This window comes from Abramis brama (assembly GCF_963993115.1).
Source record: "Abramis brama genome assembly, chromosome: 13".
Classification (NCBI taxonomy): domain Eukaryota; kingdom Metazoa; phylum Chordata; class Actinopteri; order Cypriniformes; family Leuciscidae; genus Abramis; species Abramis brama.
In genome coordinates, this window is record NC_139975.1 from 30,019,150 (window position 1) to 30,031,233 (window position 12,084).

The window sequence follows — 12,084 nt, forward strand, 5'->3', positions numbered from 1 at the left end:
CTTATACTGTCGCCAGCATCACTGACTCCGCCTCACTCCATTTTTTAAGGAGGTTGAGTGGTAAATTTGACGTGCCCCATTCCTATCCGTTCGAAGTACCTCATAATTGAGATCACCTACTCGCTGTGTGACCTCAAAGGGCCCTTGCCACTTTGCGAGTAATTTAGAACTCGACGTAGGGAGCAATACAAGGACTTTATCTCCCGGTGAAAATTCTCTATGCTGGGTTCCCCTGTTGTATAACTTGGTCTGTCTGTCCTAAACCTGTAACATATTCTCCATTGAGAGCCGCCCCAAAGTGTGGAGTTTTGTTCTCAGGTCCAGGACATACTGAATTTCATTACGACTCTGCAAAGGTCCTTCCTCCACAGTCTCCTTTCGGACGTCCAGCACCCCGCGGGGCTGACGTCCATAAAGGAGCTCAAAGGGGGAAAACCCCGTGGAGGCTTGCAGACAACAGGGGTTCCAACCATTTATCCCAATTTTTGGCGTCATCGTGAACGAATTTACGAATCATGGTCTTTAACGTGCGATTAAATCGTTTGACCAGTCCGTCTGTTTGTGGGTGATAGACGCTGGTACGAACCGATTTAATGCCCAACAACTCGTAAAGTTCACGTAATGTACGTGACATAAACGCCATGCCCTGGTCAGTGAGGATCTCTTTCGGTATCCCCACTCGGGAGATTAAACGAAACAGTGCATCCGCAAAAACTCTTAGCTGAGATGGTGCGGAGAGCCCCTGCCTCAGGATATCGGGTTGCATAGTCCTCTATCACTAATGCAAACCGATGTCCACGTGCGGATCGTTCTAATGGCCCGATGAGGTCCATCGCAATTCTTTCGAAGGGGACCTGCATTAAAGGAAGCGGATGCAATGGTGATTTTGGGGAGGCCGGCAGATTTACCAGCTGACATTCACGACAAGACGCGCACCACCTGCGCACGTTCTCGTAAATGCCCGGCTAAACGAAACAGGCCATGAGACGATTAAGTGTCATTATTTGTCCTAAATGTCCGGCCATGGATTAGAATGAGCCGCCTGGAAAAGCATTTCCCGACGGCTTTTTGGTACTAATAATTGGGTTGTAATCTGCTTTGACTGAGTGTCTTGTGTCACTCGATACAACCTATCTTTAATAATCGCAAAATAGGGATAGGTGAGCGGACGGTCGGGTTGGAGAGACTGACCGTCGATGGTACGGACCTGTTCAAATGCATGTTTTAATGACTCATCCTAAGACTGCTCCAGGGAAAAATCATTGCGCTCCGAGATAATCTGTCTCTCAATTGCGCTCGGTTCCCCTGAATCCAGTCTCGAGGGTCCCGGTTCCGTCTCTCCCATCTGCACCGTCGCCTCGCTATCCTGTGCTTTCTGTACACAAGAGGCATCCACACATAAGCCCCTGATCAATTCACTAAAAGCTGGCCAATTTCTTCCCAAAATCATCGGATGCCTGAGGTGCGGGTTAACTGCCACCTCTATCCTATGCTTTTGACCCCTAAATTGAATCACAGCTGACATTAAGGGATAATTCACTACGCTCCCGTGCACACACCTTACCCGAACCATGCGGCTCATATTCAATGCCTTATTTTATTGAATATTGAAATATTCACCAAGGAACACTCAGGTAAGATGACGTAACATTAGAACAGCCTTCTGTCTGTACTGTTTTGACTTTGCTCGCTGTTTTGCTATTATTCTCGTGCACTGACTCGTTCACTAAGCTGAACAGCTAATCAGAGTTCCCTCTCTCACTGATGGCCCGACGCCGATTCAACATGTAGAATCGGCCGAAAAAAAGCCGACGAGGACCAATTTCAGCCGACGGTGCGGAACACACTGAGAAAACTTAGTCGGCCGATGCACAAAAACTGCCCGACGGCCGACCGTCAGCTTGGTGTGTCCCGGGCTTAACTGTGAAAACTAATGCCTTGCTTCCTAATGATATCTTCCAAGGGTAGCATGTACAGAGTGAACAGCAACGGTCCTAGGACTGAGCCTGTGGTACTACATACTGAACTTGCGATCGAAATGACATCTCTTTGTTTACTACTACAAACTGACAGTTTGTATAATACACAGACAGTAGGGAGGATAAATTGTCAGGGAGAAAATAGAAAAGAAGAAATATTGCTGTCTAGATTAAGATTAGGACACACTTGGTTGAAATCAACACTGTCACTTATGGGTTTACATGAAAATGGATTATGCGATGTGTGTGGTGTATTTGAAAATGCATGTCATGTGCTTTTCATATGTAGTAAATATAATATATATTGTGATACACTATTTAATCACTTTAAGAAAGGGGAGAATATAATGAAAAATATTTTAGGAAAAGGCTTATTGGACAGACAGCTGTACAGAGCACTAATGACAATTATATATGACACGGGTCTAGAGTCTAGAATATAATATGTGTGGATGGATTACTTTTAGCATTAATCCCACCATAGGGGTTGAGTGTGGACGGAGGAGCTGAACACGCAGCGCCGGATGAAGCTCAATGAAGCCTCTGAGGGGGGTTAAATTTCAGACTCATCAACCATGTTAATTTGCACTTCAGTACAGTAGGTGGCGATAATGCTCCTAAGGAGTTAATCGCCATTAAAACAAGAAGAAGAAGAAGACATTAGAAAGATGTCATGTTTTCAGAAAGATGGTCATCAGAAATTTTTGTATATCGAAAACATAACAACAACAACAAAATGAATTGCGGCATTAGCAAAAAAATCATGCCATGACCAATTAGACGTTTAAATAAATATAAAATATCACTATTATTCTAATCAAATGCATCGCATGTCTCAGCTGTATCCTATATATAAAATTGAATTAAGCTCTAAAAAAAGGTTTGAAACAGGCTACTGGGATTGTGATTAAACCCATTTAATTTACAGGTACACAATTCAAATTTGTGGTAAGGCAGTTATAATATATAAGTTAATATTTTGTGTTTGTTTGGTAACATTACTTGAATTTACTCATAATTTTGCAAAAGTAAACTAATAATTTGATTGTAAGTTTCATGCTTCAACACTGAAAATTAATTTAGAGAATAGAGTTTGTTTGACACTATTCAGCAGAAGTTAAACAATTTTACAAAATGGTTCAAATGTATTACAGTTGTTAAAGTGACAGCAGCCAACATGACTGTTGCAGTAATTAATGTTTATCAAACAAGAAAAGACAAAGATAAAATCACTGTCATCACTGCTCTTGAATTAATAACTTTTGTAGTTTTAAATAAGGATTAGTCTATATTTAATGTATGCAGCAGTGTTATTTTACATTTGATTACTTAATATCTGTTGTAGGCTATTACTTATCTGAATACCACTGTTACCTGAAAAATACCACATAATACCACATCTTCCTGAAAAACCTAAAGCACTGTATATTTAATTTGTATTTTTGTTCTGTTGTATGTTTTGTTGGTTTTGTTTGTAATTAGTTTCTTTGTTCTTATTTTATCGCTGACTGTTTACTTGTCTTCTGTAACTGTTTTGAGAAATTTTTACTTGCATTAATTAATGTAGTATTATTTTTTTGCAGCATTACTGATGATAAAATGGCTACTCTGACATTTTAACAGTCTCAGATCAGAAGTAATCGACAAGAAATTGAATAATTGATTCAAATGGAGCTGGTTGCAGGAGACTGTCCATGTTGATTGCTTCTGTAAAATTGATACACCTGGCAAGGTTATTTGCACTCTCTGCAACAATACAATGAACTATGGCACAAGTGGAAAGAGAGCACTACAAACACATGAAAGCATGGAAGATCCAAAAACAGAGCATGTGCATTGAGATAACACCAGCTACTAATACCATTGTGACAGCCCCACCAAGCGAGCTTAGCAGATCAATACCTCCTCTATGTGACAGTGTTGCACATGATCAATTAAGTGTTTTTAGATCAGATCAGAACCTATTAAATATAAATACTTCTAAATAGACAGACATTCCATGTTTTAAAAGCAAGCAGTTGGCTACTTGGTTTTTTAACAGCATTGAAAAGTAGAAGTTAGTAGATGTAGATGGAAAATTGGCTAAACAATTCTTATTTCAGACTATACATGTTTTTTTAAATTATATCTGGGATTTCCTGGGAAAACAGTTCCTAGGACAAATTGTTCCGGGTAATTTCGGTGGAAACGTGGCTTTTGTTTTTCAGGCACTGTTTATTGGCTTTATTGCAGAGCATTCTCTTCCTCTGTCAATTGCACCAGGAATCATCAAATTGGCCCAGGAGTTGGCTAAAGACCCCAAAGCCCTTGCCCAACTCTCTATGGACAGGACATCTGCTTCATACAAGCTCACACACAGTGTGAAAAAGACCATCCTAGATGACAAGGAATAAGATAAAGGAATAAGAAGCATTCCCTTCTCCCTCAACATTGACTACGCCACCAGTAATACCAACAAAAGGGTCCTGGGTGTCCTTGTCAGCTACTGGTCTCAGAAAATCGAGAAGATGGTCATTCAACATCTTGCAGCGTAAGAGTTCACAACCGTGACATCTGAGTCACTTTTTAATATACTAGATGACCTTTTTGAAAAAATTACTCTGCCATGGCATAATTTGTTGTCCATTCTCATGGACTCATGTGCTGTGATGAGGGGGTCTAAGAACGGACTGGAGACAAAGATCAGGGAGTGACGAGCCCCACAACTCCTTGACATTGATGAGACTCATGCCACCACATCCACAAGGCCAGTAAGAAGTTCTGCAGTCAATTTGAGCACTGGGTTGAGGCTCTGCTGTCAGACCTACACATTGACCAAAAATGGTCAGTCAACATGAAAGAATATCTCAGAGAAATCTGTTGCATAATTGGAGTCCTTTTCTCTCGTCCAGAGTGCTAAATCCCCCACTGGTGGCTCCCAGTCAAGTCAAGTCAAGTCACCTTTATTTATATAGCGCTTTTTACAAGACAGATTGTATCAAAGCAGCTTCACTGTCACATAACATGAAAATAATACAACAAAGTTTGTTTCTAGAAGAAAATTGCTTCATCGTCCACCTTAAGTAAGGCAGATCAATAATATTGTTGAATATTAAATGTCCCCAACTAAGAAAGCCAAAAGCCAAGGCAACCGTGGCAAGGAACCAAAAATCCATCAGTGACAGAATGGAGGAAAAAACCTTGGGAGAAACCAGGCTCAGTCGGGGCCAGTTCTCCTCTGACCAATGAACGAACAGTGTATGATTATGATTCAGGCAGCATTACAGATCAGAAGTCAGATTGGATCAGAACATTCAGAATATTTATCCAGTTCCATCTGGTTGGAAGTCGGAGTCATCATGCCGGTATGGAGACGAGTTTGTTGAGGATCAGTGCCAATGGCTGTCGTGTCGATGAGGCCTTCACAGGGCCGATGAGGCTGGCACTTCAGGGATGCGTTGTGGCTGGGTCCAGGTGCAGGTCCACATCTGATCTGGATACGGCCCAGATCCGGCTGACTTCAGTAAACCTCGGAATAAACAGAAAGACTAACTTTAGCGTAGATGCAATTCTTTTTATGATGTAACAAGTACATCAGGTGTTATAGAAAGTGTCCCCGGTTCCGGCTGACCTAATCTATGCAGCCTGATAATCATAGGATAATATAGTAATAATCATAATAATCAAACTGATTTGAATAATAGAAATGTATAATGTTCTATATGAATGCCTAGTCTAGATTTAAACTGACAGAGTGTCTGCTTCCCAGATAATGTTAGGAAGACTGTTCCAAAGTTTAGACACCAAGTTCAGTCTTGGATGTCAGTGTGGGATGCTTTTGTTGTGTTTTATGATGGCTTCTTGAATAAAGAAGGCAAAGATACATACAAGGATGTTGTTGATGCTGCTCTACAAAAGCAGGGAGTGCAGGATGCAGGCAGGAACTGGGTGAAGGAGCTGTGGCAGGAGCTGGGGTCCAGGTCCAAGAACTTTACAGATGAAGGGAGGAGGAGGAAGGCCAGAATTTGCAAGAATCCAGCTAGATTCATCATCAATCACCCCATCAAGATAGATCAGAAATCCTGGAGTAATATTTGATGACCAGCTGACCTTCACAGACCAAATTGCAAAAACAGCTTGATCATGCAGGTTTACATTGCACAACATCAGGAAGATCAGGCCTTTCCTAACTGAGCATGCAACACAACTTCTCGTCCAGGCCCTGGTCATTTCTGATTACTGCAATGCTCTTCTGGCTGGATTTCCATCGTGTGCAACTAAACCTCTACAAATGATTCAGAATGCTGCAGCTCGTCTTGTCTTCAACGAGCCCAAAGGGGCTCACGTCACTCCTCTATTCATCTCTCTGCACTGGCTACCACTCGCTGCTCACATTAAGTTCAAGGAATTGACGCTTGCTTACAGATCTTTCACAGGCTCAGCTCCCTCCTACTTTCACTCGCTCCATCCCTACCAGAAGCCTACGATCGGTCAATGAGTGACGGCTCGTGGTACCATCACAGAGAGCCACAAAATCACTCTCCAGAACATTTTCATTCACGGTTCCATGCTGGTGGAATGCTCTCCCCACCCTCATCCGGAAAGCAGAATCCCTGACAACATTCAAAAGAACTGAAAACTCATCTCTTCCGAGAGCACTTAACCTCATAAAAAAAAAAATATATGTATATATATATATATATATATATATATATATATATATATATATATATTAATCCTCCCTTGTCTGGCTTATGCTACTCTGAGCAATGCCTGAACTTTGTATTTTGAGCACTTTTTGCATTGTTTTTTTGCCTCTTCGCAATGACTCGCTCAATTTAGTCCTCATTTGTAAGTCGCCTTGGATAAAGGCATCTGCTAAATTACTAAATGTAAATGTAAATGTAACTAGCGAGTGAATGGATGGAGACTACAGTGGTAGGGCACATGATGTTCATGGGTGTCCAAAAAAACGGGAAAGTCGAGGAGGCATGTTTAGGATAGGGACATAAAGCTCAGTTCCTTGCCCTGGTGGAAGATTTTTGGTGCATGTTTGATGGTCACTTGGGCCATATGTCAATGGCAGAGCACATGATCGACACCGGTAGTGCGAAGCCTGTAAATTTGCCACCTTACCGTACTTCCCCTGAGAAAAAAGCAGATAATTGAAAGCCAGATAAAACAAATGCTGGAGGAAGGAATTATTGAGCCGTCATCAAGCCCGTGGGCTGCGCCGGTCGTGATCGTAAAGAAACCTTGTGGAGAACCCAGGTTCTGTGTTGATTACAGAGGTCTAAATCAGCTCACACTGAAAGATTCATATCCTCTACCCCGGGTGGATGAATCATTAGACTTTCTGTCCCGTGGGAAATTTATTACCACTCTGGATCTATCTCGAGGGTATTGGCAAGTGTCCGTTGAGGAAAATTCTAGACCAAAAACTACTTTTATATCTCACTGTGGCCTATTTCAGTTCAAAGTCCTTCCCTTCAGGCTCAGCAATACCTGTTTCGTTGCACTGCATTTCTTTGACAGAGTAATGAAGTGGCAGGAAGCTACCCAATGGAAAAAGAAGGTTTACAGAGGAGCCTTGCTCTGTTGGAAGATCGTGGTGTGACTCTTGACTGGATTGTCCCGACTATCATCCTCAAATCCAGAAATTCCTAAGGGAACACAACATCACCCAATTTTATGTTTGGCACATAGAGAAAGGTATGTTACCTGACACATTGTATAAAACTTAATAACCTCTTTGTTTCACTTCTTGTAAAATTAAAAATACTGAAAATATGGAAGAGTCTATATCCACTATGCCAGTACAAATTCTCATGCTTAGTACTTTTTTTTTACATTCCAATCTCTGGACATTACTCTGTAAGGGGGGTACAGTTGTCAGACCCAGGACCAGATATGATGAAAGAAGACCAGGAGTCGTGAAGTTCAATCAAATAAGTAAAACTTTACTGAAGAATAGTTTGCAGTTAAATTGGTAGAGTCAGCGTCAAAGTCTCACGAGGAGGTCGCAAGCTAACTCTACCTTACACAAAAATCGTACACCAATTATACCTTTTCCAAGGGCATGCATTCCATAAACATTCACTTCTGACTGGCTAAGAGAACATTAAGTCTAAACAGTAATCGGTAGTAAATAGATAAGTGGGCGTATCGTCGTTAATCAGAACAGTTGTCGCCCAACTCCGAGATGTACGTCCGCAGTGACCTCTCCGGGTCTGAGAGTGGTGTCTTCCAATCCATAAATCGTACATCACAGAGTTCAGAACCTGCAAAGAATGTCAAACGCACACACAACACTAACAAACAACAGTCATCTTCAAGGCTAAAGAAGGCCTGAGTTCATTATCAGAAAAGCAGCACACCATAACAGACTGATAACACATTTCACTCCTTAGGAAAGCAGGAACGACATTAATCCTTTTTACTCCCTAGAGAAAGGCACATGAGGAAATGCACTTAACAAACATCAGGTAAACTATGTATACATTGACCTTTAACTTATGCAGGCCAACTAAGAAAGATAGATACGCAACACCTGGGTGCAGAGTCCTTGTAATCACTCTCTGAATCCCAAGAGAGTTATCATCAAAAGGCCTCTGGCTGTGAGCACAACCCAAGGGCACACTTTGGAATGCACCTACAAGAAAATGGTTAAACACTTACAGAGACTATATGGATACATGGATATACTTGATTATTGAACTTTTTAATAAGAATAAAGTAATCATTTAAAAGGATATATATATATATATATATATATATATATATATATATATATATATATATATATATATATATATTTAAATTGAAGAGGCAAGGGATTCTGACCCCAACCCTTCAACTCAAAATATTGTCTGTGTAATGATGCTTGTCTGAATGTACATTTATAGGAATTACGAAGCATGTTGAGAACATTTGCAAGTTGAAAGACTAATAAAATATGGAAGTGGATGCGCAGCATTAAAAACCACATATATTACTGCGGCATTTTCAATCACTGGGCCTGAAAGAATGGCTTAATGGACCTCGATTCTAATCCATGTCCAGGACAAACATACACATGAGGATCCAAATTTTCCAGCTTGTCTACATGCTCAAAGGAAAAGCAGAGACAGGAGCAAATGTCTAACTGCCGGTATGATATCTGGAAAAGGTTTGAGCTAATTATCAACATGAGTAAACAAAAGCTTTCAAGCTTTCCCCTTTTGTTGTCGGAAAATCCGAAGCACAAGCTGTAAAGGCCCCACCCTCTTCTGGAAAGGGGACGGGGAGCAGCAGCTCATTTGGATTTGAAGGGACACACACAAAAACGGCTTTTTGCTCACACCCAAATGGGGGCAAATTGGACATGCTATAATAAATGATCCGTGGGGTATTTTGAGCTGAAATTTCACAGACACATTCTTGGTACACCAGAGACTTCTATTACATCTTAGGTCCCCTTTAAGGCTTTAATGCTGGCTTTCAGAACTACCACTGGAACTGCATCTCCCTACCACAGTTCTCCCCTAAAAGTTTACACTCCCTCCTGCCTGCAAAGTTTACTGAATGAGCTGGAGGAGAGATGTCCTAGACAACGACAAACAGGATGAGGAGCAGGGATGAGGAGGAGGGAGGGTCGAGCTAGCCTCGTTTTGTTTGACAATGAACGTCAACAAGAAGTGACTTCACCCAACATCGCTTAAAGCACCTTTAACCACCCCACACACTAAAACCAATGCAATTACACACACACACACACACACACACACACACACACACACACAAACAAACAAATAAAAAAAATCTGCATTTCTTCTCTAGCTTGCTTACTTGTTGTATTTAAATGCAGCAGTATACATTCACAGGAGAATATAAAATGCAGGAGAGAAACAACCATTAACCCAAAGACAAGAAATGACAACTGAGAACACAAACTGAGGGCTATAAATACACTGACCAACCAAGGGAGAAAACTATAAAAAGGTGTGCAACTAAATCAGTAACCATGGTAAGAAAGTGGGGAAACAGGAACAGAACACAGGAAAACAAGTTGATGCAACCTAAAAGTCCAAGAAAACAGAACATAAACCTGAAATTACTCCCTTCATGTCTCAGTTTTCATCTCCTCTCCGCCTGCATGTAGCAACTCTAGCTGATCGGTTTCATCCAGCCGATGTCAAACCCACCTGAGGTCTTGATGTGGGCAAAGCCAGAGATACCAGAGGAAAGCCCAAACTGACCAATCAGCAGATTAAAGCTTCCCCCACCGTACTAAAGGTGTGACAAGCAGACCCTCGTTGTACACACATCTTGGCCTACAGGCCTGGATCACCTCTGTGCCTTTAAGAATAACAAATTCTTTCTTTCTTTCTTTCTTTCTTTCTTTCTTTCTTTCTTTCTTATTCTAGTTTAATACAACACAGGTTACCCAAAGTGCTTTACAATTACAAACATCAATACATAAAGAAGAGGAAAATAAATATATATATATATATGGGAGGCATGATTTGTAAAGACACACAGTGTCAGCTGAAAATGCATAGCAAAAATCAAACAATGAGAGCAAAAGAACCAGCATCAGAAACAGGATTGTGTTGAGGCACAGATCTCAGGAAGGCTACAAAAAACAAGAGTCCTAAGAGGCAAGTCAAGTCAAGTCACATTTATTTATATAGCGCTTTTTACAATACAGCTTAAGTAAGTTCAGTGATGTTTCATTTTTGTTGTAAAAAAGTTATTAATTTAGTTCATTTATATATATATAATTACTCCGCTCTGGAGTAAACCGTGATGTCATCGTCCAGCTCAGTTCAGTTCTCATATAACGGTGTCAATGCAGGCAGATCAATAATACTGTTGAATATTAAATTAAATGTTAAATTGAATGTCCCCAACTAAGCAAGCCAAAAGCCAATGGCAACAAAGGCGAAAAAGGCGACAGTGGCAAGGAACCAAAACTCCATCAGTGACAGAATGGAGAAAAAAAGTTCTCCTCTGGCCAACAGTGTATGATTATGATTCAGGCAGCGTTACAGGTCAGATGTCAGATTGGATGGGAACAATCAGAATATTATCCAGAGCATTAAGAGCACAGTGGCCTTTTTCTAATTCTTAAATGGAAGAAGTTTGGAAGAACCAGGGCCCTTCATAAAGCTGGTTGTCACTGTGGTTGACATCAAGAGATCATAAGTGGAAATGGGAGAAACTCAGGGCAACAAGTGATGATAATAAAATCACTTCTTCACAGATCTAAGGTTTCTGGCAGAGTTGCCAGACTCAAGCCTCTCCTCAGTAAAGACACACGAACACCTGCTGGAAATCTGAAGAAAAAGCACCTAAAAGACCCTCAGACTGTGATAAACAAGATTCTCTGGTCTGATGAACCTCATGTCTGGAGGAAACCAGAGACTGCTCATCACCAACGCTGACAGTCACCAGATTACGGTATGTCACTTCTCAGACATTCCACGACCTGACAAAGGGCAATTCAACATGTTCAATCAACGAAAACCAGAGCTGAACAATGCAGACATGTAGGGGTAACACACTGATTCAACAAAACCAAAAAGTATCTGTTGCCTTCTGTGGGTGTAGTTTGAATTGGCCTTAAAACATTAAAAAAGAGACGTTTTGAACATTCAGAGATAATGTTTCCATAACTTAACGGGAAAATTAGCTAAATGTTTTTAACCTATTTTTGTTAGTTGGGATCAGGGCTATCGATAGAGGAGAAACCTGAAAATGTCTGTCCACTGACGGGATCTGTAGAGAAGAATGGCAGAAAATCCCCACATCCTATTCAAATTATATTCTTTTTTTTTAACTAATCAGTTTGATCACTGAAAGAGGTTTTATTTGGTTCTTGTAAAGACTGAACCCAAGTGTGAAAATCCTTAAAAAGTATTTCCATTATCATTGCCATTGTCGTCAGAGTGTGGCCTCTTTTTGATTAAATGTATATCAAATAGCAACTGCAATTTATGACAAAACAGTCACAATATTTGGGGTGCCAAATCTTGCAGACATATAAATCAATAAAATAAAAACATCTAATAAAATCGAAATAAAGTGCAAATATTGGTAACACTTTACAATACGGTTTCATTAGTTAACATTAGTTAACATGAAC